The sequence below is a fragment of the Anneissia japonica genome, unplaced genomic scaffold (assembly GCF_011630105.1).
Source record: "Anneissia japonica isolate Jap-2015-1 unplaced genomic scaffold, ASM1163010v1 scaffold1770_len632688_cov154, whole genome shotgun sequence".
Lineage (NCBI taxonomy): Eukaryota > Metazoa > Echinodermata > Crinoidea > Comatulida > Comatulidae > Anneissia > Anneissia japonica.
The window spans coordinates 431092-450780 of record NW_022692996.1 but is presented as its reverse complement, the minus strand read 5'-3'; the positions used below and the strand labels follow the sequence as shown (position 1 = coordinate 450780).

Sequence of the window (19689 nt, the reverse complement as noted above, 5' to 3'; positions counted from 1 at the left end):
TATGTTTTTCAAAGTGATAATGTATATTTTTCTTAATAATAAAATCAGATTTGTTGTATTTATTTATTGACAATTCAATCTTTTCTATTTCTGCTATAATAGTCGCTATTAATTCAATTTCAACGAACTACCACCAGTCGTTAAAATGAGCGCACATGTTTACGATGACGAAATAAAAAAGTGTGTGGAAGTCAGCAACTTATTTGACACCGCGAAGCTAGATTTTCGCGAAGTGCATGTAAACAACACAGTTGAACGATCTAAAAACTACAAAACAGGACAGAAAGGTCCATAAAGTATACATACGTTTTAATGAAAATTAAAACAATATCTTGTTAAATGGAAGAATGCTAGCTAGCGATTAAAATAATTCGTTTTTTATCGAAGGTAAATGTAGCTAGGGCCTAGAGAATCTACCACTTAGATTGTGGTAGAACACGCTGCTGCACTGGTCGTTGGTTCGTACTGGTCGGCTAGGTTAGGTAGTGGAAACTCATACCTTCTCTACAGTAGTTAACAATTTTTTTTGAACGAATACAGTACCACTTGGTACTAGAGGTTCGTAAAATACAGTAGATGTTTTATTAAACAAGTCTTTCGACCGTGTGACGTCGACGGCCTGAAACTGGCTGGCTGTTTATCTGGCTCTAACTTGGCATCGAACGCAATTAGGGGATTATCGTATCATGTTTCAAGACGGGTATATCTAGATAGAGTTCGACCTGAACCAGGCTTTAGTGGTTTGGAGCAAGCAGTCTGCTTCCAAAAAATAAGGCGACCCACGTATAAGACGACCCTCGAGTTTGAGAAGATTTTTTACTATTTTTGTATGTCAGGCATATAAGACGACCCCCTCGTTTCATGGTCGGAATTCCACATTTTTTCTGCTTATGATCCTAATACTGCATCCAGCCAAATAATACAATAATATTCATAAATATTTTTAAATGTGCATGAAAATCTTATTTTCCCATTTATAAATTGTGTTTGTTCATACCAACAATTAGTAGCTTCATTACAGTAGTAAATTGGTGTGTAACTGACAAACGTTAAGACGAACATGATTAAAAAAATTTTTAATTTGTACGTCGTGGGTATAAGACCCCGTTTTTTTATCATAATTTATTTTAAGCCTTGTCGTATACGCGAGTATATACGCAAGTGCTTTATACAAGACTTTTTTATACCTTGTTTCGCAAACTTTAAAAAGATCCTCAGAGGAGGGCGGAAAAAAAAATAAATAAAATTTTGTTTCTTATTTGCCAAAAACATCCAGACGGAGAAGAAAATAAAAATAACATTTTATTGTTGAATATAAACAGAGTAGTAATGGCTAGTTAAATGCTTTAAATTTTAATTTAATTCGAAAGAAATATACATAAATCTTATTTTTGGAGATTCCCAGGCAGTTGAAGGCTAAAAAAAAATAAAGAAATTTTTTTCTAAAATTTTCATTATTTTTTTTGGCGGTGGGTGTGCTAATTGGCCAAAAATAAAATGTTATTTTTATTCGAAATAATCATTATTGGCGAGCGGCGGTTTGCTAAACGAGGTATAAAAAAAGTGTCACCTCAGAGGCCTTGTTGGCATGAATTGATTTATAAGTCCAACATAATATTGTTATATTAAATAATAATTAATTAATTAAATAATTTTATTACTGCTTTTATATTATATTGCAAGTAGTTAAAAAGTTAATTTAAATATAAAACTTGAATTTAGTACACAACACACATAATACAGAATGATATATTGAGTAACAAATTTATTTATTAAGAATAATTATGCAATTGTGTGGTTTATTTAATAGTTCAAGTTTATTACATTGATATTCACCAGCATAATTTTTTAAAAAAACACAGCTGAAACAAATCCCAACAGAGTTATTTGAATAATTATTGTTAATAATTCCAATAATTTGCATATTTGAAGTTCAGTTCCTGCATGTTGCCAAAAAAAACAAACCTAATACAGGGCATACAGTACAGGCGGAAACTATTGCAATTTTTCCTACGCGCAGGCTTCATAGATACATCGTAGTCTGAAATGAACAATCTAAAGAAAGCTATTATTAATTTATTTCAAAACATCCACAAATCACAGTAAAAACTAAATTGCTTGGGATTTACATAAAGTATAATTACAAAAAAGACAATCATATAAAAGGAAAAATTCAGAGATTAATAAAAAAAAAATATAAACATAAAAAGAAGCAAAAATGAGGGAGGTAAATATTATATACAAATTTTGAATAGAAAGAAGGATACCAGTATCACTGGTATAAAAAATTGCACATAGATTTATAAAAGAGCCGATAAAAATAGCAACATTCTTCTGCAGCAAAAGCGTACACTTCGCAATAGCCCTGCTCACAGAAGGTCTCTATTTCAAATTTAGTACTGTGTGTAGTATTCAGCAATTATTTAAAACTCTAGTAAGATATGGAATTGCACTATTGCGATAACGATTAACTTTAGCACAGGGCTCAATAAAAGAGACATTCCTTGAGCGGAGTCATTCACCATAAACCACCCAGAGAAGCGGTCCTTCCTTTAAACACTCATTTGCAAATTTAGAACACATTTCTGTCCTACGCTGGGATAAACTTAGAAGGTTGAGTTTGTCAAGAGCTTGTTGGTAATTATCGTAACCATTTCCTAGAATGGTTTTACAAGCCCATTTTGGACTTTCTCAATTGCATTACTCTTTTCACAAGTTGGGCCAGAATGCCATACCTGTGCAATGTATTTAAGGGTGGGTCTAACATACCCTGAATACACAGCAACAAGGTCACTCTGTGAGACGTTGAATTTTTTCAGTCTACTTAGCAAATGGAGCTGTTTGCTTCCCTTAAAGACCATTTCTTTAACATTCTTATCCTATTTGAGATTATTTTGAACCCAAACACCCAGAATTTTAATTTCTGTGTCACACACTCTAACATGTGGTTATCATGGTAATGGGCTGGACATCAGGGGGATATCTCTGGAAGGATAAACACATTAATTTACATTTATTAGGATTTAGTTTAAGCATGTTTTGGTTTGACCATTCATTAAAGGTTATTAACAGTTTGTTGAATATTTGATATTTCATAACTATACACCACTTCTCCAATACTTAGGTCATCCACATACTTGCATATTTTATGATTACTACCAGTCAATGCATCATTTGTGATTGCAAGGAAGATAATGGGTCTTAGACGGGTGCCTTGGGGGACACTGCAGGTGAGTTTTACATTATTAGATAGCACAGAATTGTATTTAACACTCTGAGTACGTTCCGAAAAAAAGCTCACTATCCAAAGTACAATCTCAGGTCTGCACCCTAAAGCTAAAAGCTTACTAACAGCAATTGTGTGGTCCACACAATCAAAAGCCTTGGAGAAGTCAGTCAAGTCCAACCTCCCCAAAGTCTTTGATGTGTTACTACCGCAGAAGAACAGATTTAATAGTTCAATCAGATAATGGGTAGTCGAATACCCTTTAAGGCTACCAAATTGACATTTGTCAATGTTCTTTTGAATATCAGACATTAACCATCTAGACACAAAACCCTTCTGCGATCTTGGCAACAAGGCAGGTAAGTGAGATAGGGCGTAGATTATCAATATCTACAGTGCATTTGTTCTTTTCCTTGGCCACAGGGGCAATGACAGCATCTTTCCACAAGTTAGGAACGATACCTTCGTTTAATGAAGTATTAAAAATGTGAGTGATTGGGAGGCTTATCTTGCATACGAATTCCTTCAAGATTTTGTTCGGGATATCATCCGGTCCAGGAGATTTTGTGATTTTAACATTAAAGTTTCTGGTACATTTCCCATTCCAAGAGAACAGGTGGTGGGAGTGCAAGTTAGGAAGGCTGGCAACTTGTTCAATGCAATCCTACTATAGGTGATAATTGCTAAAATGTACATTAATAGTGTTGCTAATGCTAGTATAGTCTTCTGGAGAGACTCCAGGAACACAGATAGTTGGCTGTTACTTTATTTTATTAGCTACTGTATAAGCTGTATGCTTTGATGCCATTTCTTTGGGTCAGATATTTTTAAGTTTTTCAGATTTTCATTATAAAATAATAATAATAATAATAATGTTAGTCTTATAGAGCGCTTAATGCAAAACAAAGCTTCTAAGCGCTTTCCACAAAAAAGAACTTGGGAAAAAAAAGCAATGACGCCATAAAACATCCTAACAGTAACCAGAAAAGAAAATAAATGCAGAGGAACCCTTTTCACCGCTCTGTTCTCCAGCACTTTGAAGCTCCAGTAATTGAGAGCTCGCTGGAACAGAACTCACAGGAGCTCGAGTGGAAGTGGCATCTGACTATCCTATCCTACCAACAAAAAAATTAGAGTAAATTTAAGTGTTTCCTGCTGGATTTTATGTGTTTTTGCACAAGATTCCAATTGTATCTCTATCCATGAGACGCAAATGACACTTGGCGCTGGAGTCATCCATGGCTTATCGAGTGTATGGATTTTTACAACCTTTTGATGAAAATATGTTTCAATAGCTTCATTGTATTAATTTATAGAAAGCTGTTGCTTTTTCTTCTTTTTCTGCCCATTAAACACTTGGAATGCATTATAATACAAAAAAATTGTGAACGCTTGGGCTGTTATAGTACTTTTGTAAATTAGTCACAATGAGGTCGAGTATCGCGTTTTTCCTAGTTGGATGATCAACGATTTGTTTGAGACTTTTCAGTAAGTAAAAAAAAAACACTTGGTTAGCGTCCCCGCCCAACCCTAGATTTTCACCCGACCCAACATTTTTTTTTTTTTCATTTCTAACACAAACTAACTCAAAAGTCCCCCAAAAATATACGAACGAAAATATTTCCTTGGATGCTATTCGTTTCTTTTCGCTTGTTGCAGAGCTAAAAAGGCCGAAGATAGTTTAAAATACTGGCCTACCTACGTACTAGCTAAGCCTACCTACTACGTCGCGTCGCCCAACGTTCATTGATAAACAATAAAATATTGACAGTGCTCCTATCCGTAAAAAGCGTTTCCAGCCCGTGAACATGAAGTCGCGTTTTCATACCCTGGAACTTATACAGTGACTCTATTATTTGTGTTAACGAGTTTCAATTCATGTGAAAACCAGCATCGTGTCCGATGATAATATAAAAATATTGACAATGCTCCGATTCGTACAAGCGTTCCTAACCCGTGAACGCGAAGTCGTATTAATCATGCAATGGAACGTAGCTTTCTATTTGTGTTCATGAGTTGCATTCACGTAGAAACGCGGCAGCATTTCGTGAATGACTGGTCAGGGTTCATGAGCTAGCCCACGCTTTCGCGAAGATTTAAATTTATAAAAAATGTATGCATGTGCTGTGACTACAAATTTGAACCCAGGAAGGATTTTAACCTTAATTTAAGCCAGTTTAATGAATGAGTTAAAGTATTTTGTAAGAACATACTTAAAAGAGTTGTGCTATGTTTTTTTTTTAAACACCTATGTTGCTTATATTGTCTTTTCACAGAGTTGTTACTGTACAAAAGAACAGAATTGTATGATCATTATCACATTAGTGCAGTAGTAAACGGTAAAACTTGGGGTATGTGAAACTTGAAACTGTATGTGATAGGCCAATAAGGCCAAAAAAGAAAGTGCATCCCATTAAAAGTTAAATTTTTCATTTGTTATACAGTATCCACCAACAACAGTTCTGATCCGTCGTGTACAGTATTTGCAATAAAGTAATTGACTACAGTTTGAAATCAAATTCTTTTTTGTTTGTATTGTCTGATCAAAAAAAAAAAAAAAAATCGCTTACCTACCCAGAAATTTTTTTGGGCCCGGATGCTAACCGAACCAAGTATTTTTTTTTTTTTGGCCTTAGGTAAGATAGTATAATACATACTCCAAGTATCGAAATGCACGCCATCGTGTCAGGATTCAACATTTATATGTCATCATTGGGCATGATAAATTATCCATATTTGCAAGCTTATATGAACAAGTACCAAAAGTGTTTGACCAATCAAAACATTAGCCCTAGTAGGTGACATAGCTATGAATAAACTAAAGATCACAGCATTCTTACCCTACTGATCAAAGCTACAGTACTGTACCTACTGTACAAAAACAAAGAAAGCTCCTTTGAAGCTTTCAGTCCATAGTTAAGCAATGGGTGTAGCCTACATATAGTAAATGCTTCTTTAAACAAGCGTTGTTTAAAGAAGCGTTTAGTGTGAAAATATGCAGGCACATTGGCATTCATAAATGCAAAGAAAACAAAGTCTATGGAAATTAAGGAGCAAACAAATCAAAGTATCTCCACCCTTGATGGTAAAGTAATGGAGCATGTGAATGAAAGTACAGAAAAAGAAATTTGTGTCAGGATTGGGCAGGCATGGAGTGCACTTGTTAAAATGAATTAAGATAAGACTATTCAAATCTACATTAGAGTCTGTACTTCTCTACAGATGCTAGTCATAGACCATATGCTTGCTTCAAAACTAAATGGCAATTACTGTACACCCGACCGTTATTGGCTGCTCTGAATATTGTTGTAGATGCCAACCACCATATCACAAACCAGTCACTTTATGGAAACCTACCCTTCGTTACGGATCGCAAAAGATGGTGATGCACAAGATTGTCAGAACACTGCTGCGGGCGTAAAGAAGAAGTTATATCGCAGCTGCTGCTTTGGACACCGTCACAAGGTAATAATAATAATAATAATAATAATATGTCGTTCTTATATAGCGCTTAATGCCTTAACAAAGCCTCTAAGCGCTTCACATCACTACCCCGGTCATTGGATCAAACACATATGGATCACATTGAACACCAAATTAAATTATTAAGTTAAATTATATTATTATTCCATAATATTGCGGCTAGTAATCAGCGCAGTTGTGTTGGAACCTACCAGGTACCCACTTGTACTCCTGGGTGGAGAGAGGCAACCGTAGATAAAGTGCCTTGCCAAGGACACAAGCGATTTGCACAGTGAGAGTTTCGAAACCCGACCTCGAGGTTGGGAGCCCAAGCCACAACCGATGCGCCAACCGTAACAAAGGGAAACGCCCACCAGCCATAACCTTTGTAGACCTTTTGAAACAAGATACTGAGCTAAATGAATTCAAAATGCAATAGAAAACCGAGACATCTGAAAGTCCATCATTGGTTGGGATCAGAGATTGACCCAATATAAGTAAGCAAGTACCTTGGCTCTATAGCAAAGTTAATGTGCATTAGGGCAAAGCGTAAAAAGATTGAAAACATAATTTGGAGCATTGCCAATTTTATTTTGAAATCCAAAATGCTTACCATAGATAAAGTCTAGAATTTTGACACATTTTTTCTTAATCAGCACATTTCCACATACATCGTAGCCGAACCGGTTCACAGCCGAAATGGATAGCATTCACAGTACACAACTTATATTACAATGCAGACATAACTGGTATAACCATAGGCTGTCAGGCCTGTAGGCTGTTTATATTTTTTCAAGGATTAATTACAGTAGAATTTATTTCATGGAACAGTTTCGTAAAAAGATGCATTTCAATTTAAATTTCTCCAAAAAGAATCATATATTTTTGTTGAGACTACATTACAATATATTTCATATTATACATAATTTCCATGAGAATGAATGAATAAAGCAAATTGGCTATTATATAACTTATCTGTAAAACATTAAAATAAATACTTCACTTACCAAGGTTCTATAAAACACTGACAAGAATTCAGCTATTACAATTAAGGTCAAGAGCTTTAGGTTAACAAGACTTTAACAGGATAAATAATCTCAGACCATGAATGGAGGCATATTTATAGTATTTGAAACGCATGGTTGATTTCACCATAAAAAAATGCATAATTAAACAAAGTAATTATGGTAAGCCTAGATCCAAAATAAATATAGCAAGCCATGCAGAATGGCATAAGAATTGTGCTGAGTCATAATAGGTCAGCAATAAGTTTGTCAATGGAAATTAAATACCACGACTTGGTGAAGGCAGATCCAGCCCATTGGAAAAATTAAGAAGCGGAATGAGTGGCGGATCCAGGAATTTGAAATATGGGGAAGGGGTTGTTATACAGGTAGTTAATATTCTCCATACTATAAAAAGGAACATTTCACAAATGATCGAAGATAACACATGCCTTGTGTACTTTGCTGAGTAAATAAAAAAAAAGTCTTAGGTCTGTTTTTCCGGATACACCGTTCATAGCCTATCGCAGACCACCTAACCTTCGTGATATATTAGTACGATCTAAATTCAAGAGGCAAATTAACTCTTGCGACAGCCATAGTTTGGGTAGTCATCTTTGTGGTTCATCATGCAAAACATGCTCCTTGCTTGATTCTAGACAATCATCCAAGAGCAACCAAACAAACCACATATTTCGGATAAGGCAATCAATTAATTGCCTCACCAAAAATGTCATTTATCTCATATATTGTAATATTTGTGGTAAACAATATGTCGGAGAAACAAAAAACACTCTCCGTATGAGAATGACACAACACAGATCAGCTATCAGGACATCTAAGCTTGATCAACCAGTAGCCGAACATTTCAATTTAGCTGGTCATTCAATTTCAAATTTCAGAGTGATTGCAATTGACCATAATGCCAATTGGAGTGACAAAAATCGAAAAGATAAAGAGAATCACTGGGAAATTTTACTGAAAACCACCACACCATTTGGACTCAATATTAGTGAACGTTCTCCCGGTACACTAAATTAAACCTATGGCATTCCAAATTATTCTGGATAAATCATTTGGCTTTAATCATTGAGGCATGCCTCTAAAGTTTATTTTTGCCTTTCCTGTTTACTTGTTTAGGCTGTTTATTCTAATCCCACCTAGCCTATTGTTTCTAATCATGCTTGCATGAAATTCTCACTTTATACTATCTGGCTTTTTCAACCCTCACTCGCTCGCCACTGAGGAAGGACTAGTGTCAGGGGCGTAATATGTATATATATATATATATATAATATATATATAATAAAAACAATGAACACCTAACAAAGGATTCACAAAAGAAAAAACATCTGTAATTTGCAATTAAAATATTAACGTAAATTTCTTTGAAATGCACAGACAGTTCCATGTTTTCATTTATCACAATTACATAAAGTACAGTAAGCCTAGCATCCATAAAATAAAATCTAAAAAAAGATACACAAAAGAAAAAACATCTGTAATTTGCAATTAAACTATTAATGTATTAAAATTTCTTTGAAATGCACGACAGTGAGCAATTTTGTGGTTATATGTATTTGTCATATTGTTGCAGGTTTTTTTTTCTCCTTGATGAAAATGCCCACTTGCCCTATTCTTTTTTAGTGTGATTTAGCTCAGGGCTCAAGTTTTATATCTTTCTTAATTGAAATTGAAATTGAGATGATCTATAATACTGTATGCGATACTCTAAATAATTTTTGCTATTAGCCCATGTATTAAATTACCCTGATGAGTGTCTGCACTCTCATTTTTAGAGTATTTGTTTACTATACCCAAAGATAACTCTGATCTTTTAATATTTACATCAATTCTGATTTTCGAGTTTTCTCTTAAAATAGAGTACTTGATACTGTAACTCATATTAGAGAGGCTTTGCACGCTAACTAATGCGTGTATGCATACATTTAACTATCTGTAACATTTTGTAGCCATTCTGTGTTTTTCGTAATCACTGAGCAATTCAAGCGTAGGCCTAGGGCCAAGTAGCTTGGGCCTAGGCCATATATTCCATTTTCTTTTCATTGTTAAATCAAATGTAAATATGAGCTTTAGTTTAATGCAAAACTTGATAGATTTTGATTAAGGACAACGTAAAAAAATCCATTTTTTCAATCATTTGTATAAGTTTCTAGTATGTTTGCATATAATCTTAATTTTGTATTACTCGGTGAAATGAAAAACAAAAAAAAAACATTATTCCTTCTTATAGCGAGAGTTTATGTAGCATCTAATAAATTACATAAATCACATTCTGTTAACGCAGTTCGTTTTATTCTGAATATGATTTCCGTTATTAATAAGAACAATAATAATAAACAAGAGTGTTTTAGAGATGACAGGCTACCAGAATTGTGTTAAACATCTTAAAATCAAAGAAGTAATTTTTTAGATATTCTGTATAATTTCAGTAAATATTCGTAAATTTTGAATAAAACTATCGTCCCATCTACGTAGCTTAATCAACCTAAGCTGGAATTTATCGAAGCTAACGCTGTACGGACAGTTTATTCATGACAATATTGTCCTTGGCATACCTGATAACGGCACGCAGTGTCTTTCGTTTGGTAATAAACAACATCATTGACATTGGGATATATGCCTTTGAGGTAGTTTCGCAGAGCATGCATTTTACTCTGTAATGCTTGAATAAACAAAGGTAAATATGTCAATTCGTCATAAGTTAATCATTAGCTTATCACACGTGTGTCACTTGCAAATTGCTCCTGTGTTCAATACGTGTCTATGTCGAACGTTTTGTAATCAGTACTGTAATTGTTTGTGTAATTTAGCTCAGGGCTCAAGTTTTATCTCGATATGGTCTATGACATACAGTATCAGACCTTAATTTAAAAGGAATGTGATCGCCCCGGCGCGCCTCAAAACGATCTAAGGAGAGCAAAAAATAGCGTTCCTTGATTTACCAGGGAAATAAAACAAATGAAACTAGATTTGAACTCGTCACTGAGGACGAGTTAGGTGATCCGCCACAATTTGACCCTCGAGGAAGTGTGCGCGGTGCAGATTGAACAATTTTTAAATGCTGAAAATGGCCCAAAGTATATAAATGCTAATTCATTTTTTTAAAGAATTTGAAGCATTTTAAAAGATTTACTTATGCGTATGCGCACGCCATGACGCATGTGCGCATGGTTAATGTCACGAGATATTCACTCATGAGATATATGTATCAACTCTCATTGACAAACGCCTGTTGGTGAGTAACTTATTATCATTCATAATATTTACCATATATAAAAATTCAGTTTTTTGAATTCAGATGGCAATATGATGATGTCACAATGTCCGATCAGCCATAATGATCTATAAAATCATATCTACAACTCACATGCTTTCAGAATATGTATTATAAAAATTGGGGGTCACCCTTCATCCTAAGGAGCTATAACTGATTAAAAATATATATATGGTTTTAAGCACATATAATTTTTGACGCACGCGTACGTGCACGCTTAGAAGCGCGAACGGAAAATTAAGGTACACGACATTCAACCTTGACCTGAAGATTACGCTCACTTAACATGATTCAGAAATGACGAATGGTTAAGATGATATGGGCTCATCAACGTTTTGAGAAAAGAAAGATGTGGGGGTCAGAAAAAACAATTTTTTTGACCATGATGACATCATCAAAATGTAAAAAGAAGTCAAATATATGAAAGAGAATTGTCTCAGTTATAACATACTCAAAGTTGGAAGACCATCAACCAAGGATGAGCGAGATACGCTCAAATGCGCATTTTCTAAAATGACGTCATCGATAATATTCAGTTTGTTGAATTCAGATGGCAATATGATGATGTCACAATATCCAATCAGCCATTATGACCTATAAAATCATATTTACAACTCATGTGCTTTCAGAATATGTAATAAAAATTGGGGGTCACCTTTCATCCTAAAGAGCTGTTACTGTTTAAAATTAGGCCTGATTTTAGCATATTTTCACTGTATATCGGAACAAATGCGCACAAAGGTCACTATGTTTGATGCATGCGTACGGCATTGTTATTGGCCATAGAGTGATTGAAAAGATTGGAAACTTGTCAAAACAATGTCAGGAATGTTTAAACTACTTAACTATCATATACGTTTGATAAAACAATGTTTATTTACAGTACATGGATTTCATGCTGACATTTAGTGGGAATTTCAAGTAGATTTGTGAATTGTAATATCAATATCTCTTTATGAGATTACGATCTTTGTTTGGACAACTGAAAAATACATCCCTGGGTCACGGCACAAGATCGCAAAATACAATTAAATTTTGTAAACACACACAAGGGCCTCTCTGTTATTATTAATAGAAATGTTTTAAATATTAGATTCAAACATTTACAGTATTTCCAATTTCTCAAACTTACTATATAATCGGAGCACATTCTTTGGAGATTATTTTTTCAAAAGCCTTTTGAGATAGACCGAGTTTGCCATTGATAGCTAGGAGCACATCTGTATGAGGGCGCTTGTCAAAATCCCGAATAGGAAAGTGTTAGCATATCGGGGAAAAAACCAGGGTCACATGGGGCCTTTTCCTTGACTTTGATTGGGTATACTAAAAAACAAACACTTGAACGATGTTCTCCGATAATTTATGATTCTGGAGATGGAATTCTCACCTTCAAAAAACTTAGCAGTGATATGTTTAGAACGTTTCCAATTTTAATAATATACGAAAAAAATAGAAAATAACTCATTCTCATATAAAAAATATGAAAATATAGAAGACTAATACAGTAGGACAGCCGATAGACGATTTGTCCGTTATATCGCGATTTTTCGATCTTACTTCCGCATTTGCTTTGCGCAGCGCCACCTATCATTTCAAAGCGTAACCACGTTTTAGCGTCGCTTACCAAAAATGCATCAGCTCTATTTATAGTTCTCATTAATAGATAAGGCCCGCCCATGGCTACCTTATATGGTAACAACATTTCCTAATATATCTAATTTGCTATTAAACCAAAATTTGGGTTTTCTTGAAATAACCTACACTGTCATAAGCATTCATCGATTAATGTTGACACAGGCGAAATAGTGAAAATCTGGTACGACTTGTCCATGCATTTATTTAATATTTTCTCCAGAGTCAGATTTGCGTCCCAGCTAATCAAAATGTTTTTTGAAGTGTTGATTTATCATGTTTAATCCTAATTTAGTCGGGTAAGACTTGTTTCAACTCTGATCAAAAATTCTTATTCATACCTCTAGGCCGTAAAATGCTAGGCAGTTTTTGGAGCATGTGAGCAGGCGGTAGTGGTAGCTGAGCGAGAACTGTAGCACTACAGCGGGCCGCATTGCGGTGCGATGCATTTAGATGCAAAATTTGAGGAAATAGTACCTTCAGATGGCCGGAAGATCTCTTCTGTTGACGAAAATGCCTGAGTAAAGACCATGAGAAATTTTCTGGCGCTTCATCTAGACTAAAATGATGCTGTGATAATGGTGAATTTTACTGTATAAAAGTGTCATTTCCGGCCATCTGAAGGTACTATTTCCTCAAATTTTGCGTCTAAATGCATGCATTCCACGTGTGTTAGTTTAGGATGGTTTATAGACCTTGCTTATATTTCTATATAATAATTATTCTGTAATTACAGCCTAGGCCTTGGGATTCATGTTTATTTTCATTAATTTATGCTATATAGAGCCTAGGGATGTTTCATAAAATAATATTTTCAGGCATATGTATGAATGTGAGTGATTTAATTAGTAAAAAATTTTTACTAAAGCATATCTCTTGATAGGCTACAGTACATTGTATTCTATTAAGTATTAATTATTGTATCTGCAAATATATTTTATTTTAGGGACATGAAGTTGTAAATCAACTGTAATTATATATTCAGACTTGAACGGTTACAGACCAACAGTGTCAGTTATGAATGTGAATTTTAAATGGTGACAAGGATTTAACAACTGAACTCCAATCTGCTCAGGTCCGAATGCCTCAGCAGATCCCTCAGAAAGCCTGCCTAAGAAAAAAAAAAACATGCTGAAAAACACTACTATGTTAAATCAATATCAGTAATTAATATTGACTTTACTTTTTAATGTTTAAATTATGAAAACATCATCATTAAATTTTAAAACAGATATTTAATAAGCAAAATAATGATATTTGATGCTTATTCAAAGGCCGTATAATGAAAATTTTTCTTATAAGAAGCAGATTTTGTAGTACCCGCATGAAATGTTGCTACCCCACTTCTACAGTAATAAGTTCCGGCTTAGATACTAAAGTCTCTCCCATGGAAATGCACGATATCTATATAAATCCTCTGAAGGAGTTTTCTTTGGGGGGAGGGGGTGTGGTATATATCGTGATATCATAATAAATATGTATGTTTTTATATATAAATGTTAATATTTAGAAGCAGCTGTATGAAATGTTTATTATTATTATTATAAATCATAAAGAAAGAAAATGATTAATAAATAAAAATAAAAATAAAAATGTTGTCTTCTTCTCCTTTATAAAGTCCTAAAAATCACATATATTGAGTGAAATTGTGAATGATAGGGTGAATTTGTGAAGGATGGTACTTAATTCATGTACAGTACACTTGTCATCAAGCCAACAAGATACAGATTTCAGCAAGATTGGAGCCATTTTTAAATAGGCATTATCCTCGCTGCATATTTACGGGTACGCGAATATGCTAGGCCCCCCAAATGTGCACGGCTTAGGCCTCAGCCTCGCATACGAATCGTAATAGAAACCAACAGAAATGTTATCGATAAATTACTAATTGGGAAGACTAAATATGTAATAATATTCATTTTAATGGTATATATTTATTTCACACATATTAATTATTGGTGTAACAGACGGTCTTGGAATTGCTCTGTATAAATACGATCTTCCTGATTATGATCTCCGATGTTTCCAAAATGGAATACACGCTAGTGTTTGAGTCCAACGAAATGGAGGTAGCCTTAGTTTCCAGAGTCGGATTTGCATCCCAGCTACTAAACTTTTATCCTAATATTTTAAATTAATATAGATTATAAATTTTTATAGCAGGGATTTTGAATTCATTTCTGATCAAATTTTTTTTGTATTTCAAATTAACGATTTTCCAGAGCATAAAATCGTAAAAATTGTGTCACCATGAATTGTCCATTAAATTACACTTTATCGTTTCGGTCAAAATACACCAAAAGTATTTCACTGTATTTTAAAACTATTTATAAACATATTTCACCATTATGTTTGGTTTGGTAAGTAAGCTGTTTGATGAATTAACGTTTTTTCAAAAACCACTAAATTTCGATAATTTGAACTAATTTCGAAAAATAGGGCACCCTCTCCTAGGCGAAATTTGACATGATTTTTCCAGTGGCTTTCCTACTGAATAAATATATTAACTCTCTGTAATGATATTTTTGATGTAATTTAATAAGACTCTGTGCACCGAGTGTTTAAATAACTTAGGCAGAGTCTGAGCCACTCTAGGCCACGATAGGAGTAATATGTCCTCACGTAGCCTTCCAGAACGCGTGAAGAGCGAGGAGACATCGCGTCTAGGCTTATCTAGGATGTACGCGCGGTACATGCATACGGTGACAATTTAAAGATAGGCCAACGTGCGTAATTATTTTAATCGGGTGTCAGTTTCCAATACTTTGGCCTAGCTATCCCCTGCTATTTAGCGTCGATAAGCTAACGGCGGCCAGGCCTATCATCAACCCACAGTGCAGCAGCGTGGTCTACCGCGCTAGAGCTTAGCTGAATTTACCTTCGATAAAAACAAATTACTTTAATTGCTGGCATTCTTCCACTTAACAAAATATTATTTTAACTCTTATTCGAACATCTGTAATATAATAATACTATAATACAGTAATTGGTCAATGATGACATCATCAGTGGTAAAGACCATTCGTAAAATCGACTATTCATAAAATTGATGTTCGTAAAATGGACGTTTTACTGTAATAGAGAATTAGTAAACTCTATTTTTCTGATTGTTATTTTACTACCCTGTGTCAGTTAGCATGTCAGAGGATTAGCTAGCTTGGCCAAGCAAGAAGCCTGCTACAGCAGCAAGCACTACTAGGCCTAGTAAGGGTCAGTTAGCTATAGTACTACTACTACTGCAGTGCTAGGCCTAGACTAGCCTCGTCTGGCCAGCTAGGCCTATATATATTTATTGTATTTATTCATCGAAAAAACCTCCAAACACGGAGAAGATAAAACACATTAAAAATACATTTACAGAATTAATTGCAAGAAACAAGGAAATCACATTTCAAATACAATATAAGCCTACTAGAGTAGGAAGGAAAGGCTTAGCCTGGAGTAGGATAGGGACTAGCCTAGGCCTAGGCCTCCATTATCTAACATCTTTCACACCAAACTTGTAAACTGCAACATTTCAGTTATAATTAACAGCTCAACATTCACTTGTATGTAGAGTGCTTTAGTGTCGGTTTTAGTGTCACTATTACTAGGCCTAGCGCATATATTATATTTTAATTCTTTATATTACATTTTAACTCTTTTAGGCCCTAGCGGCCTTAGGCCTAGGCCAGCTCTATACAAATTCCTCCATGTATATTATGCTCAGCAGACCGTCTGCTCAGTTTCGTCACACAATCAAGCATGGCGTTTTGTTTGTACAAGAAGCGCACATGGGTTTACGTAAGCCAGGACTAGGCCTAGCACTCTAAATGTAAACAAGATTATATTGTTTGCTGTATCCATGAAGCTATCTATAAATCCTTTCTAAGTTATTCGTACCTATAATAGCCACTTACACCTAATATAATTACCGTTTCTATCTTCAGTGTTCATCAGTGATGCCCCATTTATATGGGCCGCCGGAAATGCTTGATCTAGACCTCTGTGATGCGCGCTTTGACGCCAGCATCCCTATGAAATTCTTACAAAAAATCCTCTAGTCAGGAGGCATTTGTCATTTTTTTGGCCTTAGCCAAAATTTTTCAATTTTATTTGTTCAATGACACCACAACAAACAATTTTCAGCTTATTGTCCAATTTGTAGGAGGTATATTTGGTATACCAAAACGGACTTCGGTCATGTTCCAACTCCAGAGCAGGGTTGCCACAGATAGTCGACAGGCTTCACGGCCAAACACACGCCATCTCACGGCCAAATTCGGCCAAACTTTTTTCAATATCGGCCAAAATTCGACCAGATTTTAATCCGATTAGAAGACAGTTATGTAGGCCTAGGTACATATTCATTTGAAATACTGCAAAAATTACAGGAAAATCAGGGGCCGTTCGTTTGAAATTAAAGAAATTCAAATAATATACACAGAACAATGTTAAACTTCTTTTAATTAATCTATCACCATAAAATACATGCCCAGCTACATCATAATATTAAATAGCCTAGGTCCATGTTCTTTAGTTGCTGACGCCCGAAAATAACCTTATGCGTTTGTGCGATCAATTTTTCTTTTTTTCTTTTTTTTTTCACGACTCGCCTCTGAATGTTATTGTCGCAGAATTTAAAGCAATAAATCAATGTTGCTATCAGAGTTATCTTCTTCATTCTCTTATGCAACCTAACTCGACAGAGACTCTGAAACGCTTGCTTGAAATTGGAGGAGCCATCGAACCCGGATGAGCACAGCGAGCAATTATATATGGCGCTCTACATAAAGAACACTGCAGCACCTAGGGCTATACAATTCAAGTGGACAATAATAAATTAATTAAGTATAGTATTTAATTTATATTCAAAAGAAATTCATAAGAGATAGAACCTCCACTAGAATGGAACATATACAAAGACACACAGTATGGTGTGTCTTTATAAACTTGCATTGAACTGTCTTAAACGAGGATAACCTTCATTAAAAAAAATATATATATATATATCATCCGAACAATTTAAATTATTAAATGTAACTGTTATAAATTCGCCTAGTGGAAAACCAGCTTAACACGCGAACTTACTACTGCAATGAAGCAACTAAATGTTGTATAAATGAAAGCAATTTTAAATATGGGAAAATACGATTTTGGTGGTGAAGATTTAAAAACTCATAAAATGGTATTATTTGGAAGATTACCCTTGCATTTGGCTCCATTTATCCAGCTAGACGCAGTATACAGGACCACAAAAAATTAGGAATTCCGACCATGAAACAGGGAGTCGTCTTATACGCCAGACATACAAATATCAACCAAAAATCTTCTAAAACGTGTCGTCTTATACACGGGTCACCTTATAGGACCTACGCGAGTGTATACGGTATTATTACGGAACCCCTGCGGAAGTTCGGGTTCCCGTCACATTTTAAACGGTTGTGTTATAACAATAAACTCGCAAGACTGCTCGCGACTACTAGATTCTACAAGTGGTTTTGGTCGGAAAGGAGAAATTTTCTCTGTGAATTGATTCTCGAACGAGATAAAGAAAGCTCTCTAATGACTCAAGCTACTGTATACCGTTTTTATATTTTTAATAAAACCAATTTCTTCTAATTTTGAATACGTTTTCCCCTGATTTTGTGATAATTCGTTATCACGCAAGTGCTAAATGCGTGACACATTTATGATCTCGCATGTGTTTCTGCAAAATGCGTTTCATCCAATATCACTTTGAAGTGATGCGTGACGGTTGGTAACTATGGCATAGATAACTGCCGGGCCCTAGGTAAGGTAAAAATGCACCTGGTCGGACATAGAGACAGAGCCTCTAGTGGGGTATATTCAGGCGAAACTCTGAATGCTTATACATTCAGAGGTTTTTTAAAACAGATACGGGACGGCATTAACGCTCAGAAATATCTAAAACATATTTTGTTTAAAAAATTAAAGAATATTGAGAACAAACTATGGTCAAGTCATGTTATCGTTTAGGGCCTATTAAGCATTTCATGAATCTATGATATATTATAATATTGACAACATCAATAGAACACATAGGTGGAATTGTGTCCAACCCCTCGTGAAAATTTACTGAATACTCAGTACATGTGAAAACACTTGCAAAAATAGTACTCGCTGCTTATAACTTTGGCTCGAATTCAACCCTGACCCCCAGGTGCAAGCTCGGTGGTCTAAAGACATGATGCCAGGCTAGTGATCTGGAGAACGTGGGTTCGAGTCCCACTGGAGAACAACTTGCAAATATTTTTTGCAAGTGTTTTCACACGCACTGAGTATTCAGTACATTTTCACGACAGGTTGGGAAAAATTACACGTATAGCCCCCCTCCCCCCTAATTGATTCTTCTGGCGCAAATCCAGGTATTGTTTATTCCATCACGATAATAACAATTACCATTCAATAATAGAACAGTCATCGACCTACTTGCAGTGAAGTGAATCTAAAGTGTATTCATGAAGTTATGATGATCTGAAGTGTTTAAAAACGTACACAATACTAGTTGAACAAACTTTAAAATACCACAAATACGAATGTGCGTGACGATATTTTATTGCTTTAGAAATGATTTCAAAAAGTGTATTAGTGAATCACGCACTGAGAATTCAATACATTTTCAAGACAGGGGGCAAAATACATATAGGCCCCTAATTGATTCTCCTGACGCAAATCCAGGTATTGTCGATTCCATCACGATGATAACAATTACCATTCAATAATAGAACAGTCATCGACCTACTTGAAGTGAATTGAATCTAAAATGTATTCATGAAGTTATGATGATCTGAAGTGTTTGAAAACGTACACAATAATAGTTGAACAAACTTAAAAATACCACAAACACAAATGTGCGTGACGATAATTTTATTGCTTTAGAAATGTGATTTAAAAAAGTATATTAGTCCATCGTATACGTAAGGGCTTGTATTGTTGTTTTTTTCTACTTGCAGCGTTTGGGAAATAGGTAATAGGTAAATTGTAATGAATATAATCAATAACTATAGCCTCTAAAACCTAATATTATTGAAGGGTCCTTTTGAAGTTTGAATAGGATTTTTTAA

General features: G+C 34.8%; 1 protein-coding gene across 5 annotated transcripts in view; it reads right to left on the bottom strand.

Moving 5' to 3' along the window:
- LOC117100591 (dTDP-glucose 4,6-dehydratase-like) overlaps window positions 1-16827 on the bottom strand; it is a 32416-nt gene extending 15589 nt beyond the window's left edge. For 2 of the 5 annotated variants that reach the window (XM_033240370.1, XM_033240374.1), the window contains exon 1: window positions 16537-16827. The gene's annotated coding sequence lies outside the window, so the exon portion shown is untranslated. Of the gene's footprint in view, window positions 1-7695; window positions 7774-16521 lie in introns of those variants that run through there. The other 3 variants (XM_033240372.1, XM_033240369.1, XM_033240375.1) reach the window with 3 other exon arrangements.
- Between the last annotated feature and the right edge of the window lie 2862 nt (window positions 16828-19689).